At 37.8% G+C, this 23,196-nt stretch overlaps 1 long non-coding RNA gene across 2 annotated transcripts in view; it reads right to left on the bottom strand.

The window, feature by feature from the left end:
* LOC145717031 (uncharacterized) overlaps window positions 1–23,196 on the bottom strand; it is a 226,262-nt gene that overhangs the window by 6,377 nt on the left and 196,689 nt on the right. Inside the window, exons 7-10 of one of the 2 annotated variants that reach the window (XR_014140008.1) lie at window positions 10,383–10,559; window positions 1,809–1,921; window positions 1,361–1,439; window positions 267–379 (exon numbers count right to left, since the gene is read on the bottom strand). This is a non-coding gene — a long non-coding RNA (uncharacterized LOC145717031). Of the gene's footprint in view, window positions 1–266; window positions 1,922–10,382; window positions 10,560–23,196 lie in introns of both variants that reach the window. The other variant, XR_014140009.1, reaches the window with a different exon arrangement.

Here is a 23,196-nt window from a genome sequence, read left to right as displayed (position 1 = left end):
CTCTAGTCGTCAAATGTACTTTCACCTAAAATAATCTATACTTCCCAGTGACATTCTTGCCCCTCCCTTTTCCATAAACTCAGACCAATGAGATTTTATCATATGTCTATTCCAACTTAATCTGGCCTTAGGAATAGGATCCAGAATAGAGCGAAGAGCTCTAAAAGCCAATGTGTTAAATATTTCTAGGAAGAAAGTGTTAATTGCAAATGTCCAAATCTTTTTTGAGGACCAGATGGACTATATGAATAAGTTGTATAGCTTACCTATGTCCCACACGACAGGGACATGGGATGGGTTGTAACAGAGTGGCTTCCTCAAAACAATTTAAAAACTTGACACCAGGAGTTTCTTGTGTGGTACTCGCATGCTGTTTTTCCTAGGAGAAAGAACAGTTCCAACAGAAGCAAGTAAGATCCTGGTCTCCAAGAGGCAGACAGATGGTGGTGCTGGTCTTCACAACATTAATCTCACAAAAGCATAAGGCTCAAAATAATTCTGATGTTAGCAGCTGTATATAATTCAGGACTTGTGGCGGCTCGCCGATAAGGAATGATAATCTCTTCTCCCTTATAAAAGGGATAAATCTGAGTTTGTTTGCGCAGACTAAGGTTACAGAGAAGGCCTGAAGTATAGAGGGCTCATAAGCTTATTTGGTTACAGATATGATCTTTAACTTTCCCTAGCCCGAGAAGCCAAAAATAAACATTTCATAACTTTTAATGTGTGGTTAGCAAATATAGCTGGCCCATGGTTGTGTCCCCACAGCCCGGAGACCTGGACAGAGCCAGCTGAGCTAGATGCCTGGGGCCGCCTGCTTAGAGCCTTCCCCTGTAGTTTCAAAAGAACAGGGTCTTTTTATCCGCTTAGCTCAGTTGCTATAAACACTTGCTGTATGTTAAATGACTTCTCAGGTCCATCCAATCCGATTTGCACATCATTAGTCTGTGTAGGATGAAATGGATGCCTTTGGATATTTAGTTTTGTTAAATACTGAGCCCTTTGTGAGTGAAAAGCCCTTCATATAAAATATTACATCAGGCTTGGCTAACATTCCTGCTTCATGAATCACTGGTACCTCCAAGTTGTCCTTGAAATTTCAAATTCACTGTAGATGCTTCTAGACATGGACAGTACTTCTTTCTTTGTTTATTTATTTATGTTTTGATTTGGATGGCAACGCTGCTGTGAAAGAGCAAAATTTAGCATCAGAGCAAATGCCCTTCGTGTACATCAAAAGGGAAAAGAAAAGCAGCATTACAGACCCGAGAGGAAAACACTACTCTAAATGCCAGAAAATCCATCATAGATCCGTGCTTTACCCTGACTTACCGCATATTATTCAGAGACCATCACTCACCTTTTCTATTTCTCATCGGTGATGGCCCTATTAATACCTGCTACCAGCCTCTACTTTTTTACAGGCATTCAAGTACGAGCTAAAAACAAAAAAACGAACAAATAAACAAAAAGCTTAGTATTTCACAGGTCCTTGTAAATTTTTCACCTTGATTTTGACAGAGCGCACGCAATAATTGCTTATAATTACAAACAGGACAGCCGATCGCTTTTTAAAACTACATTCTAATTAGCGCAACCAGCGGTCAGCACTTGGAAAGCTGCTACGAGGCTATTAGCACAATGAGGCCACCTTGTCTGTGATGTGGCTGCTCTGTGATCTACCTTCGCTGAGATGTCGCGGAGGAAATGAATTGCCACCGCAGCAGCTACACAACAGCTAAGAAGCTCGACAGGGCAGACGGCGTCACTGTCATTTCTTGGGAATACCCCGATATCATTTTTCTCACCGAGTGTTCCGGCTGCTATTACATTCCGGTCATCAGGCCAGACATATCCAGAATGCTCCCCACATTCCAGTTCCTATCGTTCTGCCCGTGGCGTTGCTGGAGGCAACGTGTACCTGAGAAATTTCAGATGCTGTAGATGCTAGTGCAGGATGGTTCTGTTTTGCACCGGTAACATTTCCACAACCCTTAGGTCAGAATTTTTTTTTTTAATGAGGTGAATTTTTGTTAACATGAAAGAAAAGGGAGGTTCTTTGATATTTATTGAATGTATCTTATGGTAGGAGATTAAGATTCGTGTGTGTCTCATTTAAAACTCCCAAACAGCCCTGTAAAAGAGGGTTTCATCACCTTGGCCTTACAAATACAGAAACAGAATCTCACGGGGGCCTTGTTAATTTCTTTCTCCCAGAAAATATTTTCAAGAACTTGCTGAAAATGTGACAAGAGTGGGTAAATCACCTTTCGATTGAAAATTACCAAACTGTGGTGGACTATGTTTTAATCCAAAGTGTTGGTGAGAAACAAGAAATGGGAGACATTCCTACATGATAGAAAGTCAATGGGATTGTGTCTCAGAAAATCAAAACCAGAGGGAAGCATGGTTTTTTTCAAAACACATAGAGGTGAGAACTGCTGCAGAGCTAGGCGTGGTTGGAAGATCTTCAGAGCCAGAATCAATAGATGTAGGACGTCACATTTGGCCCTGAATAAAGCAGCAGGTGAGTGCCCAGAAGGGAGCTAGGGGTAAACCCCACAGCATGTTCCACAGCTTGCCCACAATCTGGAAGCAACCTAAATAGAAATATCATCCATAGACAAGGAAAGGGGAAATTCCAAATATCACGATGACTGCATAACTAAGAATCCCTACACTCAACACTGAAGAGACCATAATTCTCCATCAAATAATTATAAATTCAATATGATCTCAGTCAAATTCATAATAGGACTTCTATGGAACTAGACAAGGCTATCTGGGAGGGACAACTGGGATGATTTGCCATAACAAACATCAAAACCTACTGTGAAGCTATGAGGATGCAAGCAGTTTATTGGCACAGGAATAGAATAGACAAGTAGATGAAGGGAACAAATCGGAGAGTCCAGAAGAGGCAAATGTGCGTGTGTGCACATGCGCACTTGTGTGTGTATTAATATGTGAGAGAAAATGGAAATTTAAATTAGCAGGAAAAAGTTGGATTATTTAAAAGGTGCAACTAGCCCTTTAAGATTATATTAGATCCCTACTGAACACCATACATAAAATAAATTACCAAATGATTAAAGTGCGAATGTAAGTAACATTTTAAAAAAATTTTAAATAGAATAATGGTTTTTTAATCTTGAGTAATGAGAAAGGGCCTCCCACAAACTAAAGAAAATAATTAACAGATAAATTATATAAAAATCTTCACATTTCTTTTTGGCAAAGATCATAATAACAATAGCAATAATAAAAGACAATACTGAAAGAAAATATTTACAAAAAAGTTTAAGAAACAAGTAGTAATGACCATTGTACAGAGAGATCTCCCACATAACTAGGAAAAGGGGCAACAATCTTATAAGAAATTAGATAAAAGGGGTGCCCAGGTGGCTCAGTCCGTTGAGCAACCGACTCTTGATTTCAGCTCTGGTCATGATCTCCTGGGTTGTGGGGCTGAAGCCCCACGTTGGGCTCCATGCTCAGTGGGGAGTCTGCTTGAAGATACTCTCTCACCCTCTCCCTTGGCCCCTCCCCTCTCTCAAATAAATAAGCAAATCTTAAAAAAATTAGACAAAAGATACAAGGAAAGAATTCACAGAAAGAAAAACTGCCTACTACATATATATGAAATTATGCTAAACCTTAGTAGCAATCAGGGGAATTGAAACTGAAACAATATGACTATAGTTTTTACTCCTCAGGTATACAAACTTTTGAAGCTTGATAGTATTTATTTTGGGGAGGATATTAAAGAACAGGTACTTTCATAACCCACTGGTGAGAATTTGAAGTCACTAACCATTTTCAGAGGGTATTTTGTCAATATCTATCAAAACTTAACATTTCTGTAAGCCACATGCACGAATTTTACTTCTATATATTTAGCCTATAGCATTCATATTTGGTCAATGATTCATGTGTAAGAAAGTTCATTGTTGTATTCTTCTAAAGCAAATAAACCAAATCAATCAAATTGCTGTCAGGATAATTAAATAAGTCATGGCATGTCAGTTTTAGGGAATACATTGCACTTACGAATAATGTTGTATATCTATATAGAATGACACTAAAGAGTCACAAAGACAAACTCTTAAAACGATAATCCATCTCATAATGTGTAAATGTTTGTGGTAAGATCTCATTAAATTTTTAAAAAATGTATGTACGTGAGGGGCTCCTGGGTGGCTCAGTCAGTTAGGCATCCAACTCTTGATTTCGGCTCGGGTCCTGAGATCTAGCCCCACGGGGTGCTTCACACTGAGTGTGGAGCCTGCTTAAGATTCTCTCTCTCCCTCTCTCCATCGGTGCACTCTCTCTCTCTAAAAACAAAAAACAAACAAACAAAACATGTACATGTGTATATAATGTATAAAAAGGAGTGTGTGTATAAATGCCAGAGAGAGTGGACTATTTTGAATTAAGTTTTCGGTGGTAGTAAATGGCTGGATTTGAGAAGGGAAATATCTCTTATAAGGCATGCAGCAAAATTTTAAGTATCATCTCTGTGTATGGTTATTAATTAAGGTACACAAACTTTGCCCTACAGGCCTAAATTTGCCTTGGAATATCAGCTAATAAAAATTCTCAAATTTTATAGGTTTAACCTAGCAAAAAAAATTTTCTCCCTATTCCTCATGGAAATTTCATAAAAAGAAATTGCAACATTTTTTTCAAGATTTTATTTATTTTTGAGAGACAGAAAGAGAGAGCTGGGGAAGAGCAGAGGGAAAGGGACAAGCAGAGTCCACACTGAACATGGAGCCCAATGAGGGGCTTGATCTCAGGACCCTGAGATCATGACCTGAGCCAAAATCAAGAGTCAGACACTTAACCAACTGAGCCACTCAGGCGCCCCAGAAATTACAACATTTTTACACCTAGGTGATCAATAATTTTGTTTAAAACCTAACATCTGCAGTTCGACTAGTAATTCAGTTACGTGGAATCACTTTTTTATTTTCTACTTTCAAACCAAGAGAGCAAAATATTTAAATTAAAAAGAAAACATTGGGGTAGAAGGAAAAAAAGACTCTAAAAACAACTATGGAAATGTCTCTTTTTCAGTTTAACCACAGCTTTTTACTAGACCTTAAATCATTTTAGCACTCACTCCACGGGTAAAATTTCTAATTTTGCTTCAATTACTTGGATATTTGAGACCAAGTGAATTTGAAGTATGAATAACAAAAATAATTACTGCAGACTTTCTTTCTTGGCTGAGAAAGCCATCATGTTCATATTTGGCAAGATTTCCTAACATAATCTCATATATAGCTAGCTGATGCATTTGACACTTTTCTGTAGAGATAATCTATTCACCAGTGTTATAAAATAGTATTAAAGATGGGGGAGTCTTACAGTTTTCTTTAAAAAATTAGAGCTGGAGGGGTGCTTGGGTGGCTCAGTCGGTTAAGCATCTGCCTTCAGCTCAGGTCATGATCCCAGGGTCCTGGGATCAAGTCCCTCATGGGGCTTCCTGCTCAGCAGGGAGTCTGCTTCTCCCTCTCCCCCTGACGCTCCTCCTGCCTATACTCTCTCACTCTTTCTCTCTGTCAAATAAATAAATAATCTAAAAAAAAATTTAAAGACAGAGTAATCTCTTTATTTTGTTGTAAGTCTTCAGAACTAAAAATAGTTTAAAATAAGCTCTTCTATGGTTTCCGTATCAGCACTCAGTTGCTAAATAATAACTGGGAGCAAAACAGCAGAGAATGTTCTTCTCTTCCATGATAAAATCTCTTCAAGAGAAAGATTGTTTTTCATTAATTCTAACCAGAAGCCATAAAGTCCTCTTTTTGTTTGTGTGTATTAGCTTTAAGGATCTCCACAATGCTCATATAATGTCTGGAATTAGGAGACATATGGGAGCTTAAATAGAATTTGTCAAATTATTTCTCTTCTTACATTTAGATTTTTGAGCTCCTTGTGAAGGATAAAATTCATTTCAACATTACTCACTGAATATTGGCCTTTGGAAGCTGCAATGAATGGGCCAGAGGCAAGAACAGGTTTGTGTGTGGAAGGTAGAAGCGGGAAAATTGTTTTGGTTAAATTAAGCTACACTTTGGAGTTTGGAATGAGGCTAACTGATCTTTGCAAGGATATGGACAGAGTTCACTGTGTTCAGACTACATAGTTCAGACTTATCAGTCTGAAATTTTCATGGTTATTTTGCAAGAATATATTTTTTACGGGTGATTTTTTTTTTTTTTTATTTGAGAGAGAGAGAATGAGAGACAGAGAGCACGAGAGGGAAGAGGGTCAGAGGGAGAAGCAGACCCCCCGCCGAGCAGGGAGCCCGATGTGGGACTCGATCCCGGGACTCCAGGATCATGACCTGAGCCGAAGGCAGTCGCCTAACCAACTGAGCCACCCAGGCGCCCCACGGGTGATTTTTTTTTAATGGTCCGGTAATGGTATTCAATGATAATGCAGACTGAAAGGCACAAATTATTTTCCTTTATAGGTCTCTCACTCCTACTAGACTGAATTCCAAGAGAATAGGGATAAGGTTTTGGAATTTTCTGAATCCTCAGGTCCTAGTACACTGACTGCTAAATAAAGGGCTGGGAAAATTAATACATTATTGCATCAATCAATCAATCAATTAGAAAGTGATTCAATATACCCCTTCAAAATTCTGAGCAATTAGCCTGGCTTTATACAAATTGGTAGATAAGCCAACACTTATTAAGATTCTACCATTTATGTAGTCATGCCCTTAACTATATTTTGGAGAATATTCCTAAAGTATGAAAAATAGTGCATATTCTCAAGAAGCTACAATCCAGTCAAGTGAAACGGGAGGATCACACTATGAAACAACAATAAAGAGCCAGCACACGAAAGTGTGTATGGGACCAGGATCGAGAAGGCACAGGGCACAGCTGCCTAAAGGCCCAGCATAGATAACCCACCCATAGTGTATGAGCTAAGCAAATGCTATTGTTGTATGTCATTGAGATTTGGGGATACTTATCATACATTAATGGCTAATCTAAGTACTTTCAATAGCCAATCCCCCGTAACATTCTGAAGTTTACTTTCAAAATTCCCTTACAGTCCCAATCTAACCCACTTTCATCTCGCACCTGACCCATGGCCACCACCGTGTTGGCCTCCCTGCCTCCATTTTCCGCTCCCTCATTTTTTGCCATACTACATCCAGAATGATCTTTTAAAATACAAATTTGAATATAATTCTGTTTAAAAGTCTTTGGATATCTTCTCATTGAACGTAGGATAAAGCCCCCAATTTTTAAAAAGCCTACGGGGCCCTATGTAGTATATTCCCTGCCTTGTGTCCAGCCTCCTCACAGGCCTCTCTTGCTCACTCCCAAGTCACACTGGCTTTTTTTTTTTTTTTTAAGAATATACCACATGCGTTCCTTTTTTGAATCTTTGCCCAGATTACTCCTCAGAATGCAATGCTTTTCTCTAAACCTTACTTCTTTTATCCTGATTCATTTCTACTTATCTTTCACATTTGGCTGAAATGCCACATAACAAGCCTACAGTCTATGATAAAAACTCCTTATTATGTGCTCCCACAGCATCTTGTGTTTTTCCTTCACGTTACTTGTCCTAATTAGTCATTATGTAGCTACCAGTGCGACGTGGACTAATACTATCAGTCTTCTCCACCAGACCAGGGCGGCAGGGATCATGTGTCTCTTGGTTACTACTGTATATTCAGTACCTCCAGTAAATTCTGGCCCACAGTAGGTGATCAGTAAATATTGGCTTAATTAGTTCTGAGATCTAATGGGCTTTTCCAGATTCTTTTCCATACCATAAAGCACATCAAAACTATCTGAAACATTAAAAAAAAATTCTTGCCTCTAGTCCTTGTTACTTTGAAATTAGAACAAATATCTTGATAGAGGACGATGCATACTAATGTCATATTGCAGCACTTTTCTGCCCTCTTTCTACCCACAGTCCACAAGAGAGTGTTGGACAAATAATATCTCACTTCCCTGAAACAAGAAATCTAAAATTCATAAATATTTCAAATTTTAATCTAGATCCATAAATATTTCACACTTTAATCCACAACAGAGTATGGCATTAGACAGATAGATAGATAGATAGATAGATAGATAGATAGATAGATAGATAGGATAAACTGATACATCAAAAGATTGACAGATCAATAGAGAGAGAAATAGAGTCAGACAGAAAATAGCTAGGTAACCACTGTAAGGTAACCAGTATATCTAAGCTTGGTTCACTCATACATCTGTGGGTCCACTGGAAGTCAGCTGATCTGGGCTGGGTGTGGTTGAGACATCATGCCAGTTCACTTAAAGCCCAGCCTAGAGCTGGCATACCGTTACTCCTTCCTTATTCTATTAACCAAAGCATGTCACATGGATGAACCTAAGTCAAGGGCCAGAGAAATATGTTCTCTAACAGGAAGCACCATAGTCATGTACAAAGTGCTTATATACAGGGAAGAGTAAAGGACAAATATGCAATGTACTACAAGAAATAGGAAATGTAAATATTAAAGCAGGGTATATGTATACTACCAATTAGATAGGGTTTTTATGGCATTTGTAAAGAATTTATTCTCTACGTCATCCTGTTTTCTGTTGTTTTTCAAATACCATGTATGACAGCTTATATCGTCTTTTCGTTTTATACTTAAGTATGAAGAAATTTATATTGTGCTGTCTTATTCTAGTCTTCAACTACAAATGGGATAGCCATTTTTGTCAATTTGTGTTTTTTTTTAAGATTTATTTATTTATTTATTTTGAGAGAAAGAGAGAGAGCATGCGCATGAGTGGGGGGAGGGGCAGAGGTAGAAGGACAGAGAAAATCCACAAGCAGACTCCCCACTGAGGGCAGAGCCTGTTGCAGAGCTTGATCCCAGGACCCTGAGATCATCACCTGAGCTGAAAGCAAGAGTTGGCTGCTTAACGGACTGAGCCACCCAGGTGCCCCTCAATTTGTGTTTTAAATCATAGAAATAAAACTGATCCCAACATTACTCCCCTTCAACTTCATGTCATTATAATTTACTACATATTTTAAATATATATATAATTATATATAATTTACTATATGTATTTAAAGATTAGCTGTAAATATCAATCGTCTCCTTAAGGAGAAAAGAGTTTTTGTTCTCATGATGATGAGACTCAATTTCTTTGACAGTATGATTGGGTCTGTAAGATGAGGAAGGCTCAGAGCCACTGAACTCAATGCCCTCACAAAACTCTGCAAAGCTCTTTGGTGTTCAATTTCTAATAGGATCCCAAATCACAATGATCCACATGTTTTATGATTTCCAAATCAACGTAATATTAGCCAACCAAACTATATCTGCATGACTGGACTGGGTAAAAATAGTCTTTCTTAACTGTTTTCAGTTTCAATAACCAGCTTTGGAATTTATTTATTCTGTTTCCAGCACAGATTACTATATGCTCAATAGAAAACAAGGAAATCTTAGCAACCTGCTTTAATCATTTGCAGTAGGAGACACCCTAGATTGAGCCACAAAATTTTATAAATTAGACAATACATGATATGTTTAAAAGACAAATGAATAGAGGAGAGACCAAAGGAAGCAAATGTATAGAATACTTAAGGATTTTAACCTGAGAGAATGTCAATTAAAGTTCAGGGGAAAGTAAATGGCTATAATTAATACCTGTTAACTGCTTTTGGCCTTCAGGCTCACCCTGTCCAATGATGCATAATAATTAGAAAGCATTTCATTATCAGCTGGTGACAAAGGATTAAATGTGTGTGAAAGTTTGTAAACTGTAAAGTTATGAAACAAGGTAGCTTTTTATTTCCATTATTAATATCAAAAGATGTGCCAAGTGGACAGGCCATTGAAACCTCACCAATAAATATTTAGTGACTAATAAACTTTGAATACTATGTATATACATCGTAGGTAGAATACGTGTTGATTGCTCTTCCCACTAGCCATAAAAGCCTAAGTCAAATTTAAGATTTGACTGCGTTATCTCTCTAATTTTGTCATATTAAATTTATTTATTTTCAAGTATAAATTCCTAACAAAATTAATATGAAGAGAGGCTATACTTTTCCTACATATTTACATAGGTTTAAGGGGAAGGAAAACTTCAAAGTCATCCCATGTATTGATCATGATTCTTCTCATTTACAAATTTAAAAACGAAATGAAACAATTCATGGTCAGAGAGTTTCAAGCATTACCTACTGCCATGCAACCAGTAAATATTGAATGTGGGATTTGAATGAAAGGTCAATCAGATTCCTTAGTCCAATATGCCACTCCAATGTAAAGCATTGTATTAGAGATTTGACTTCATTACATATAGATAGATATATGTGTATGTATATTCAAAATTACTACTCACTAAAATTAAAATTCCTGGGCTCCTGGGTGGCTCAGTCGGTTAAGCGTCTGCCTTCGGCTCAGGTCATGGTCCCAGGGTCTGGGCATCAAGCTCCGCATCGGGCTCCCTACTCAGCAGGAAGCCTGCTTCTCACTCTCCCACTCCCACTGCTTGTGTTCCCTCTCTTGCTGTCTCTTTCTGTCAAAAAATAAATTTAAAAAATTAAAAAAAAAATAAAATTAAAACTCCATATTGATTAGAATACAAATGTTTACTCTAAGAGTTTGGAGGCTTCTGAAAGATGTAGGAAAGATATGAAGCCGTGAGACTTTCCATCTCCAGAGTTGATCCATTAAAAAGTAGATCAATAATTGGTTGCAATAGTTGGATTTGTTTATCGAGATGTTTTCCCAGGTGACTTGACAACCAAAGCACACCATTCCATACTCAGCATTTCAACATGTTTACTGACTTGCTTGAGCAGAGTGCTCATGATGGGAATTGCTTCATTTAATCATACAAATACCTTCTGTGAATGAGGCATTTTGCTAGAAGTGAAGGATACAAGATTGAACAAGTCATACTACCTGCCTTTAAAATGTTTAGATCCTAATGGGAAGACATGTCTGTATATTAATAACAACAAACAAAATTGAGAGGATAAAGAAGAAAGGGGTGAAATTATTACATGCCAAGGTTTTCATCATAATTCAAGACATCACTAAATAGGATTTTAGTCTTGATATTTATAATTACAGAACATATATTTGATTAAGTAGCCTATACTTTTGAGACTCCATCACAATGAAAATATACTGTTTATAACTCTAGGAAAACAAAAAATAACTGCAAATTTAAAGGAATTGAAAGAAAAACAAAAATCAAATGATTACTCTTATACTTTTTTACTTTATCCAAGTGATAACAATCTGCGAGAACCTTTATATGTTCTTACATTTTCCTTTTTGTTTCCATATTACCAAATACTACATGAATTAAGCTTAAAGAACTCAGGACATCGGGCGCCTGGGTGGCTCAGTTGGTTAAGCGACTGCCTTCGGCTCAGGTCATGATCCTGGAGTCCCGGGATCAAGTCCCACTTTGGGCTCCCTGCTCAGCAGGGAGTCTGCCTCTCTCTCTGACCCTCCCCCCTCTCATGCTCTCTATCTCATTCTCTCTCTCAAATAAATAAATAAAATCTTTAAAAAAAAAAAAAAAGAACTCAGGACATCATGTGGTATTTGTCTATTTTTCTTCTTCCCCATGCCACGACCCATCCGTAAGAGTAACTTCTATACAAAATATAGAAAAATAAGGCAACATCGTGATCGAATTAAACATCACTTTAAAATTCTGTTACATATTCTTACGAAAACAAGGTTGTATCAAAAAAAAAAAAAAGGTGTTAAAAAGCAAGCTTACAGCGTACAAAAGCTTAAGAGATTACCTAGCTTTTAAGCAGGTAAGGCAGTGAAACAGAAAGATGAGAAAGCATGGTGGAGGAGGGTAACTTTTATCCATGGTGGTGTGTACCACTCTGCAGAATATACACCTGAAGATTCTAGGTCTCAGTTTGAAAACCAATTATAGTTAGTTAGGAAATGACACTTCGTGTTCTGGGAATTGGGAATCCCTACCTCCAGCAATGTCACTGCCTGACTTGTGACAGGGAAGCCTTAATGCATTTTGTATCATAACTCTTCCTCTGGGTTTTACTTTCATTTGTTTAGAATGTTAAATACAGTGTCATGAGCAAATCAGTTGTCTCCATCTAGTCATCACAGACTAATTTGTCTGTCTGAAAGCTCTCTTATTTTATAAGGGAAGAAGCTGCTGTTTAAAAAACAGAAGCCCCGGGCGCCTGGGTGGCTCAGTCATTAAGCAGCTGCCTTCAGCTCAGGTCGTGATCCCAGGGTCCTGGGATCGAGCCCCACATCGGGCTCCCTGCTTGGCGGGAAGCCTACTTCTCCCTCTCCCGCTCCCCCTGCTTGTGTTCCCTCTCTTGCTGTGTCTCTCTCTGTCAAACAAATAAAATCTTTAAAAAAACAAAAAACAGAAGCCCCAGCTCTGAGGCTTAGTTTTCACCTCGGCAAAGTTAAGACGTTGAATTACACAACCTGAGTCTCTCTGATTTCCAAATCCCGTAATTCTACCATCTGGTCACCTCAGGCTATAGAGTTCAGTGAAATACTTACTGTATTTCAGTATTTATGAATATGAAAAAAGTATTTATGAATAAGTTAAAATAAAAGCACCTTAACACTTAGATTTTTCGCTAGTCTAAGCTAAATTTTTTAAATGAGCAATACAAAGATTTCCCATTCTTCTCTTCTTCCACAAAACAAGGCATATCTCAAATAAATATACGGTGCGTTCAGTAAACTTGTTTAAATTGTGGCTGTCAAAATATCTGAACTTTAGGACTGAAGAAAGAACTTGAGCTTTTGCAGAGACTAGAAAAGTAACAACTATAAATACTATATCTATATCTGCAGGTAATGAACTTGATTCAATCACAGTTACTTTTGTAATAAATATGCCAAAACATGGCAACTCTCCATCAAATTATATGGTGCTCTATTATATTGGTGTCAGACATGTTTTAACTTGAATTTCAGAAGTATTTACACAGTAATTCATTTAAATTGCTATACCTAGAGATTTTATTACATTCATGATCATCTACTGTGCACAGAAAATGTAACTACTATTTTCCTTAAAGTAACATGTTAAGTGCCAGGAAAATGTGACTCTCTACCCCACTGCCACTACCTTGCTGACACCCACATTAACTCAAATCACCCAAATCATACATCGTAGTGCAAGTGTCAAAGGGATGCCAAGCTGTGCAGTTGAGACTTATTACTTTGATGATCCCATATTAGACTCTGAAAATCGAAACTAATTAGAGCACAATCTGAGTGTGAATTATAAGGGGGGGAAATAAGATACTAGGGTTGGAAGGAGGTAGAAGGGGGAAAATAAAATTTTATATATTGAGACCAAGTTAGACTTTATGTCCAGAGTTCTTGGAGTCTATAGCCTGACTGTACAAACTTAGAATGCTTCATCAAGAATGAGCTAAAATGTAAGAACAAGATTAGAAACCTCGACTCAGACTCCTTTGTGCTCCAAGGACATGTAGAATTAGTAGATGCAAGGAAAGCAAAATTCTGGTGATGGTTTCACAGGTGTATGCTTATCTCCAAATTCATCAAATTGTGTGCATAAAATGTTCATTTTTCTGTGTATCAATGATACCTCAAAAAACCTGTTTAAAAAAAGAAACTTTGAAAGATGGATTTACTTTATGGTATTCACATCGGATAAACCTGGAAATAATAGAAATAGACAACATAACATTTTTTTCTTCCTGTTTGTCTAGGATCCATCACCATGGTTTTCTCTCTTGGTTTTGCAGGAGGATCAAAGAATTGCAAGGAGCAAAATAAGAAGGAATGTGTCCTTCATGGTTCAATAAGATAAACAATATTATAAATTAATATTTGTATAGCACTTTACATTTTACAAACTACTTTTGAAGGTCAGGCAATTGGGGATTAAACAGTCAAAAACAAACACACTCTGAGCTGAGAAATGTTTAATAATTTTTTTATTGAAGTAGTATGACATCCAATTTTTCCCTCAATGGAAGATTAAAAAAAAAATTACCAGGTTGGTTCCTAAACAAAAAGTTTATTATTCTTGCTGAAAGGAGTAAGATATGTGGACTTTCCTATTACTGAAGTAGGACAGCCAACATAAACAAGAAAATTAGAAGAATGTCATTTGTTGTTAAAAAGCATAGTCAGTTATTATGCAGAACTTAATGGAAAAACCACACCTTCATCAAAACTAAATGATAAAGACTTGAACTTTGGACAATAACATGAGCAGAATCTAAGAATAATCTGCAAAAAGCATTATGACCCAATGAAGCAAGGAGGCATCCCATTCCAGTGAAATAGAAAACAGGAAAGAATTCTTAGCATGTGGGAGAAGATGAGCCCAAATCAAAAGAAAAGCACTGCTTTAGTCTCCATCCCTGAACTCCCTTACCAACTTTTTCCCCTTCTTTTAAAAAAGAACTAGAAAAATGCCAAACTCTACTATTCTACTTCATAGTGGAATAATGTATCTATGTATAGGCTAGCTGTGTCATTATATAAACCTTCCTGTTAGGCAGTATGGCTTTCTCTTTTGATGTTCTGAGACCAATTTCAGTGTGTGTGTGTATGTGTGTGTGTGTGTGCGCGCGCGCGCGTGTGTTGGGGGGAGGAGGGAGCTCCTACACCAACAACAAGCAATTCTCTTGACACCATTGGGGTGTCCTATGATTCAACTCAATTCTGACACTATCTCCCCAGAGACAACATCAAATCAGACAAGTTAAGTCTTCAGTCCTACAAGACTCACTCCACCCAGCACTTCAGATTCCAATCACAAACCAGGCTATCACTTCTACTTCTGATCCACCAGCTAAAGACTGGGGGTTCCACAACCCCCTCCTTGGACTTCAGATGCTAGTCACAAGCCCAGGTTTGTGCCTGTGCTTTTGATCAACTGGATGTCAATCAAAGGTCCCTGTGATCCCCTGTTTGGGTTTGACTACTTTGCTAGGGCAGCTCACAGAACTCAGGAAACCCATTTACTCATGAGACCACTGGTTTGTTATAAAAGGATATAATTCAGTAACTGCCAGATGAAGTAGATGCATAGAACAAGATAGGGAAAGGGCTTGGTGCTTCCATACCTTCTCTGACTATGCCATTCTCTCCAAATCCCCACGTGTTCACCAACCCAGAAGCTCTCCAAACCCTCTCCTTTTGTTTTTTGTTTTTGTTTTATGGAGGCTTCATTACAAAGATATTATTGTTAACTCTTTGGCCATTGGTGATTGATTCAACCTCCAGCCCTCTCCCCTCCCTGGAGGTCAGGGGGTGGGACTGAAAGTTTCAACCCTCTAATCACATGGTTGGTTCTCCTGGCAACAAGCCCCCATCCTTAGGTCTCATTAAATAACATCTCATCAAATAACAAAAGACACCGTTATTACTCTTGCATTTAGGAAATTCCAAGGGTTTTAGGAGCTCTGTGCCAGAAAGGGGGAGGAAGACCAAATATATATTTTTTATGAATCATAAAATCACACTTCCCTTAATCTCAATTTACCCTTTTGTTATCTTCAGAGAATTCTGACTTAAAGAAGTCCTTCAACTATTTTTACAGATGGATGTGAACTGTGTGGACATTGAGAGATTCTTAATAGTTAAAATTTGGTGTCCTAAATAAATAAAGCAACCTTAATGAAGTTTAATTCTCTCTGAATACTTTAAATTATCACAAGTATAATCACATTTGGTATTCACAAAATTCATGTGGAATCAATGGGACAGATATTACTAATTCTACTTTATAACAATGCTGTTAAAGGAACTTATTCAAGCTCATACAGTTTATAAGTGTAGGGAGAAAAAAATTTCCTTTTATCCTTTTAGGCTCTTCAGCTGGTCTAATAATTAAATTGACATAAAAGAGATTAATAGGAGAAAAACAAAGTTAATTTCATACATATAGGAGCCCCATAAAAATATGAGATCCGAGGACAAGTCAGGAAATTGAGGCTTATATGCCCTCCGGAGCTAAGGAATGGGATAGGGGCCTGGGGCTTCAAAGGGGCAGAGGGTAATTCACAGGACAGTAAGAAGAGCAGGTGTTTGGTAATTAGATATTTGCCCTGCCATAAGATAGCTCATTTAGATAAAATTATTTCTGGTAATAGCTCTCACTCCGAGCCACGTCCCCTACATAAATTCTTTTAGGTAGTTAAGGGAGAGGTAAAAGTTTTTCTTGAGTCTACTTGGTCTTGATTGCCTTTTGCTCAAAATAATCCATATGCTAAAGTGGCATATTTTGGGGTCATATATTCTGTTTTCCTTCATAATCATCATAACCTATTTGATACTAGCTGGTCATAAATCTAGAACTAGTTCTAAGCATAGAACTCTTTGCTCTAGCCAAAGTCACACTGAAAGCCTGAAAATATTTCAGGTAAAAACAATTTAAGGGCTCTTCACCCTTCTATTTAATTTAAAACCCCATTGTTCTAAATGCCAAGTCAAATTCTGGTGTTTTTTTTTTTAACTGCAACAATTAAATTTTCTGATTTGTATTTCATTTCAAATAATATTTTTCATAAAAATAAAACTAACCCTTAGAACAATCAGTGCAATTTCTGTATTCAAATGACAAAATTTGTCCACTGATTTTCCTAGATGACATATCAGAAAAGGCTTACATTAGAGAAATAACAATACATACCCACTAAAATGGCTAAAATTTCAACAACTGAAAATTCCAAGTGTTGACAAGAAGATGGAATACCTGCACTGTTTGTGAAAATCACTTTGGGAAAATGGGCAGCAACAACTAAAGCTGAACAAAGCAATGCATTCCTTGCTGGGTATCCAACAGAATCACATACATATGAATACCAAAAGCCATGTACACAGCTTTACTCATGACAGCACCAAGCTGGAAATAATCTAAATATTCAAGGTTGGCCCACAAGGCCAACTCCAGCCTGTTCCCTACTTTGTAAATTATTGGAACACAACCACATCCATTCATTTACGCATTGTCTATGGCTGCTTTCATGATACAATGTCAGAGTTGAATAGTTCTAAAAAATCATATGATCCACCAAGCCTAAAGTACTATCTGACCATTTACAGAAGAAGTCTACTAACTCCTGATCTACAGCATACTAGCTTAAATTTTTTGAGGGGTATATTCATACAGTGGAATACTCTTTAGCACTGAAAATAAATGAACTGCAACTATGTGCAACAATATTAATAAACCTCACACATATAATGTTAAGAAAGAAAGAAGCAAATAATTTATACTATACAATTGATTCCACTTATGTAAATTTCAGAAGTTAGCAAAACTTAGCTTTGGTGACCTTGGATAACACTGGGAAAAGGAAGGTATTTGTGACTGGAGGGGTTATAAAGGGGCTTCTGGATGATGGAAATGTTCTGATTTGAGTGGTATTAGAAACATTTTCTAATAATTCATTGAGCTATTCTTTTATATTTTGTGCACTTTCCTAATCTCTATTATACTTTGCTATAAAAGTATAAAATCTTAAATATAAATTTTACAAAAATGTAACCAGATGAAGAAAAACAAATTTAACAGGCCTCTTTTCATGGAAGAAGAACATTGCTCAGCTACTTGGGGTAGGGGATCAGACTCCCCCACCAAAGGGATGTGATAGGAAGAATAATGAACCCCCCCACACACCCGTGATGTCCACATCCTAAAAACCTGGAACGTGAAAATATGTTAGCTTCAAGGAGAAAAGGGACTTTGCAGAGGTGATTAAGATAAAGAATCACAAAAGACATAATCACACAAGTCTTTAAAAGTAGAATATTTTGCCCAGCTAAAACACTAATAAATGCTATAAAGAAGGTGAAAGAAAAGGTTATATGCTAGATTTACTGGGGAAGAGAAGAAAGCTTAATTCAGCTAGGATAGCCAAGAAAGACCAATCTTGGAAATACAGAGTGAGCAAAATGTTGAGAGAAAAAAGCAGCCAGCTCAGAGATCTGGGATGAAATGTTCCAAGCACAGGGAAGAGCTGCAGCAAAGACTCAGATGAAGACAAGATCTGAGGTTTGTCAAGTCAGAAAGATTAACGTGGCCATTGTGAACGATGGGAAGTGAGGACCCAGATCTGGGTGAGATCTTTTAGGCGATGGTAAGGATGGAATTTTATTCTAAATGGACTGAGATAATGTTCTCCAGTTTACATTTAGAAATTTATGTTCTGACTAGTGTAAAGAAGATAGATTAGAACAGGGGAGGAAGTGTTAGGGGAGATGGAAGGAAAAGATATCAACTGGTTGCAAAGATCCAGGTGAGGACTGAGGGCAGCTTGGACTAGAGTTTTAGCAACAGAGATTATAAGAAGTGGCAGGATTGGGGATATTTCTTGGAGGTGCAACCAACAGGATCGGCTGAGAGATTAAGTATAGATGATACAGGAAGGAGAAGAATCATGGATATCTCCTAGGATTTCGACCTGAGTAATAGAATGAATGATGATGATGCCCTTGTTGGAGCTTATCTGCAGACAAATACCAAATATATTGATGATTCAGTTTTGGTCCTATATGTTTTATGTGGTCCTTGCAGAAAGGTTCCTGTTGTAATCCAAAATTTCATTTTGCATTATCAGTCTTATGTTCCTTAATAATCTTTAGTCTCCTGATTAATGGGTTCCCTTTGTAAACCGCTAACCAAACTAGTAATGCCTATCAACACCATGCTAAACAATGGAAAATATCTCAGTGGCTGTGCAGTAAGCTGACTACCACCTCAACAAAAGCCAAAAAGTCAAGCTGAAATACGAACCACATTCAAGTTTCAGGAGGCCATGTTTAAAAAAAATGCCACTGAGGTGAATTACTGAACAATGTTCCCATAAAGACTGAACGGATTCCAAATGAGCTGACCCTGCCCGGACTTGCTGAATAATTAATTGCTCACATCCTAAATCACATGGAAGGTAAAAGTTGTTGCCAACTGGGCTTGAGACATCCTTGAAGACAGATACTATTAACTGTGCAAGTCTCTGGATCATCAAGAGCTTGGCTCACGTTGTTTCCTTCTAAAGTATTCCTTCATCCTTCCCCCTTCCCCTGACAGGATGAAATGCCCCTTTCTTATGTGATCCCATAACACCCTCATCAAAACATTTAATGCACTACCTATTTACTATCTACTCTCAGCATTTCTATCCTGTTGGAAAAACTATCCCTGCACCACGGAACAGTAACTCAAACAGCTTGCCTGAAAAAACCCTCAAACTATCCAAGTCAGCCCTTTTATTCTCACTTCATGCCAATCAAACAATCTTCTGATGAAATGTGACTTCCCTTTAAGTTTTTCCTATTAGAAAATAATTCTCTGATCATGTTGATTTGAAAATGCAAGTTACATTTCACATTGTCTTTTTAATTCACATATCAATCACTACAAGATGGATTCACTTTGAAAGGGTTATCCAGTCCAGTTTCTGATTTTGCAGACAGCGAATACCCCCTGCATAGTCCCTTTGGGAAGTAGCCAGTTGGCCTCTGCTGGTAACAACTTGACTCCATCACATCTCATTCAATTTAAACTTCAACCCTATGAATTGGCATTTCATGGTTTGTTTCATTACTGATTTACTAATAGATAGTAAAATATTTTCTTGTTAATCATTGGTTAAAAACAATCATTATTTTCCTTTAATTGTCTGTGTTTAAAAGATTCACTGCCTTAGCAATTTTATTATGCACTAAACCAAAAACGTGTACAGAGAAATAATTTTCAATTTTATTGTAAGATTTAAGGATAACAACTATTTTATGTATATCAATTCCACTTACATGAAGCTCTTCTGGAAAACTAGCACTACGCAAAACAATTAATGCTTATAATACATTGACTGAATTTGTAATTGTACCTACTTTTCCATTGTAATATAATATTTATAATAAGGTACTGGGAGCCAAAAAACCCGTATCTTCCATTGTCTGTGTTGCTTCACAAGCAGGGAGGTTAGTGCTTTTTAGACAGCTCTCCTCTGATCACATTTTGTAGCCCTGAGAAGTGTGCCACATCGTAAAATGAATAACATCAAAACCGAGGACTTCACTGCCCTCATTCCATGCTGCCTTCTACCCATCCTAGCGCTCTATCGTACACACACACACACACACACACACACACACACCCCTCCTGATCATCTTTACAAAAGTATTCCAGGCAATCAGCATGTTTCTAAATTTGTATGCGTATACTCCTTGTTCCCTAAATGTTTAACTGAAACAGGCTGTGATTACCAGTGCCAGAATTCCTGGTTGCCTCACAAAGCTGCCTGGGCTAAGTGGAGTTGGGCATCCTTTCTACTGGATCCTCATCTCTCAGTGCTCTTTTCCAGGAAGAGAATATTTGGAATGGATGTAAAGCCAGAAAGATTCATCTAAAATGATAGTAGTGGTTCTTTTTCCTTTAAGGAGCCAGTTAAAAGGGATTCTGGTCAGAATTTTCTCAAGAACTTTCAAACACACTGAAGAAACTTTAGTTTGCAGTTTCCAAAGATTTTTTTCTTGAAGGAGTCCATTTCTCATGATCCATTTTCTGCATCACACCTCACCTTCCTACTGTCTGTTTTGAATGAGATACTGGAAAGCTAACCAGCGATGCCTTAGAAGAGCATGAGCTCCCTCTCGTGGGGCTTAGAAATCACTTCTGAAACTTGAAGCTCCAGCCACACAAAGTTGGTGAATTTCTAAAGTCCTGGCCTCCAAGAGAAGGCGTGACACCTTGTCGCACCCTCACCAATTCATCAATCCCCATTTCAAGCTATGCTTAGTTGCTTGGGGGATTTCTCTCAACGCTTCGAATCCATCCTAGAACCATTATTATGCATTACAAAATTTAAACTTTCATAAAGGGTTTATTTATATTGATTCTTGAGATCGGTAATTCGGTTGTGACCAAAGTACAGTCACATAACATGATTTCATGTGAACCACGTCATAACTGAAAATGTGGTAGTAAAATTCTCAGTTTCAGGTGTGGAGTCAGTGGGGTACAAACGTGAACCTGCATCTTCTGGCACCAAATCTAACATTCCTTCCATCCTGCTCAACCCCTGCCCTTCCAACTTTACAATCTTGCCATTCCTTCTCCCAAGGGGATTCTTCCTCAAGCTTCAAAGTCTGAGATCATTGTCTCAATGCTTCCTTCTTCAAAACTTTCAGGCCAAATGTATAATTACAAAATTAAAACAAATCATCTGGCTTGGAAGCCAGATGTTTCTAACCCGAAAAATGTGCGTCAGTTAACACAAATATCTTTCTCCACAGTGACAATATTTTTAACAAGAATTTAAGATAACCATGGTAGGCATGGGACTGCATTTGGGGACAAAGTGTTTGAAAACAGAGTCTCTCAAAAATTTGGAACGTAAGGTTTCCACTCCTGTATCCTTTTCATGTCTGGTAATGCAGAAACAACTATTGAATTTGAGGGAAACTATGTCGAAATCTCATTTTTCCAAACCAGGTCACTGACTGAATCTTAATCAAATGATAAATGAATCCGTTACATACCAGATAATGCATTACAAGGCTCATTACAAAGAGATAAGTGACATTTTACTTATCCCCTTATTTACCCAGTCTAGTTCATATCTACTTACAACCAGAAAGCAGTATAGAGTATGTAAACCAACTCTTCCATTTACTGACTGTGTCCTTGAGTGAGTTACTTTTCCTCTCTGAGACTTGGTTTCCTCACATGTAAAATTAAGGTGACAATACAGCTTACCTCATTAGGGTTGTAGGAAGGATTAAATGATTCAATTCATGGAAAGTATTTAGTATCTGGCACAGATTAAGTAGTCCATAAATGTAATTCTTAGTAGTACTGTTAATATTATTAATCTACAAGCTGTATGGGTGTCTTATTTCTTTTTTTTCAATTTTTTAAATTAACATAGAATGTATTATTTGTTTCAGGGGTACAGGTCTGTGATTCATCAGTAGTGCCCATTTCTTGCTGCTTTTGTCTTATTCCTGGTATCCAAACGTCTTGCCTAGTTTTTTGGGGTTTTTTAAGATTTACTTATTTATTTGAGAGAGAGAGCACAAGCGGGTGGGGCAGAGGGAGAGAGAATCTGAAGCAGACTCCACCTGAGCGAGGATCCCCACACAGCGCTCAATCTCATGACCCTGAGATTACGACCTGAGCCAAAACCAAGAATCATTCGCTTAACCAACCGCACCACCCAGGTGCCCCACATCTTGCTTAGTTTTGACCTCTCTCTGCTCACATACAGTTGCCCTGGTCTTTTAAACTTTGTTCTTGATCTTTGTTACCTTTTATCATCTGCTCTGGCCCTCAGCAGTGATGGCAGACGGTGCCCAGCTGAGCTTTCCTGCTAAGCTGACTTCCATTGCCCTGGTCACTGGCCCGGCCACATCTTCCCTGGTACAGTTAATCCCAACTACACGTGTACCACCTTATGCAGCTGCTCCTAGGTTCTATAGAAAATCAGGACAAGGATGTGGGCACTGACTCTTGAATTCAAGATCTCTGTTTGACTAACAACCCTTTTCCATACTTCTCAGACATCAGCCATCCAATGTATATGTCAGATCAACAGAAACCCAACAACAAGAGGTGTCATTTGGTCATTCATTTTTTCATCCATTCATTTTTTATCTACTTAGGTACAACTGAAGATGAAAGAGCCTGTTGCAACCAGAGATATTTCTGCATCCGGCCACGTTTATTATAACATTATTCACAAGAGCCAACAGGTGGAAGCAGCCAAATGTCCATCGACAAATGAATGAAGAAAGAAAATGTGGTACATACACAGGATGGAATACTGTTCAGCCTTAAAAAAGACAGAAATCCTGTCATATTCGACAACATGGATGAGCCTGGAGACTCTATGCTAAGTGAAATACGCCAGTAATGAAAAGATAAATATTATATGACTCCACTAATACAAGGAATCTAAAGTGGTCAAATTCATAGAAACAGGAAGGAGAACAGTGGTTTCCAGGGGCTGGTAGGGAGAGGGAAAGGAGGAATTGTTGTTCAATGGGTCGAGAGTTTTTCAGATGAACAAGTTCTGGAGATCTGTTAAACAATGATGCGAATATACTTAAGTGACTAAACTGTTTTAAAGTTCTTAACCATTTAAAAAATGGTCCAGGGGAGAATGTAAATGGGCTAAATGCCCCAATCAAAAGACACA

The sequence above is a fragment of the Leptonychotes weddellii genome, chromosome 14 (genome assembly GCF_054177405.1).
Source record: "Leptonychotes weddellii isolate Sample4059 chromosome 14, ASM5417740v2, whole genome shotgun sequence".
NCBI lineage: Eukaryota > Metazoa > Chordata > Mammalia > Carnivora > Phocidae > Leptonychotes > Leptonychotes weddellii.
Note: the sequence above shows the minus strand (reverse complement) of the source record. Positions and strands in the feature narration are given on the sequence as shown.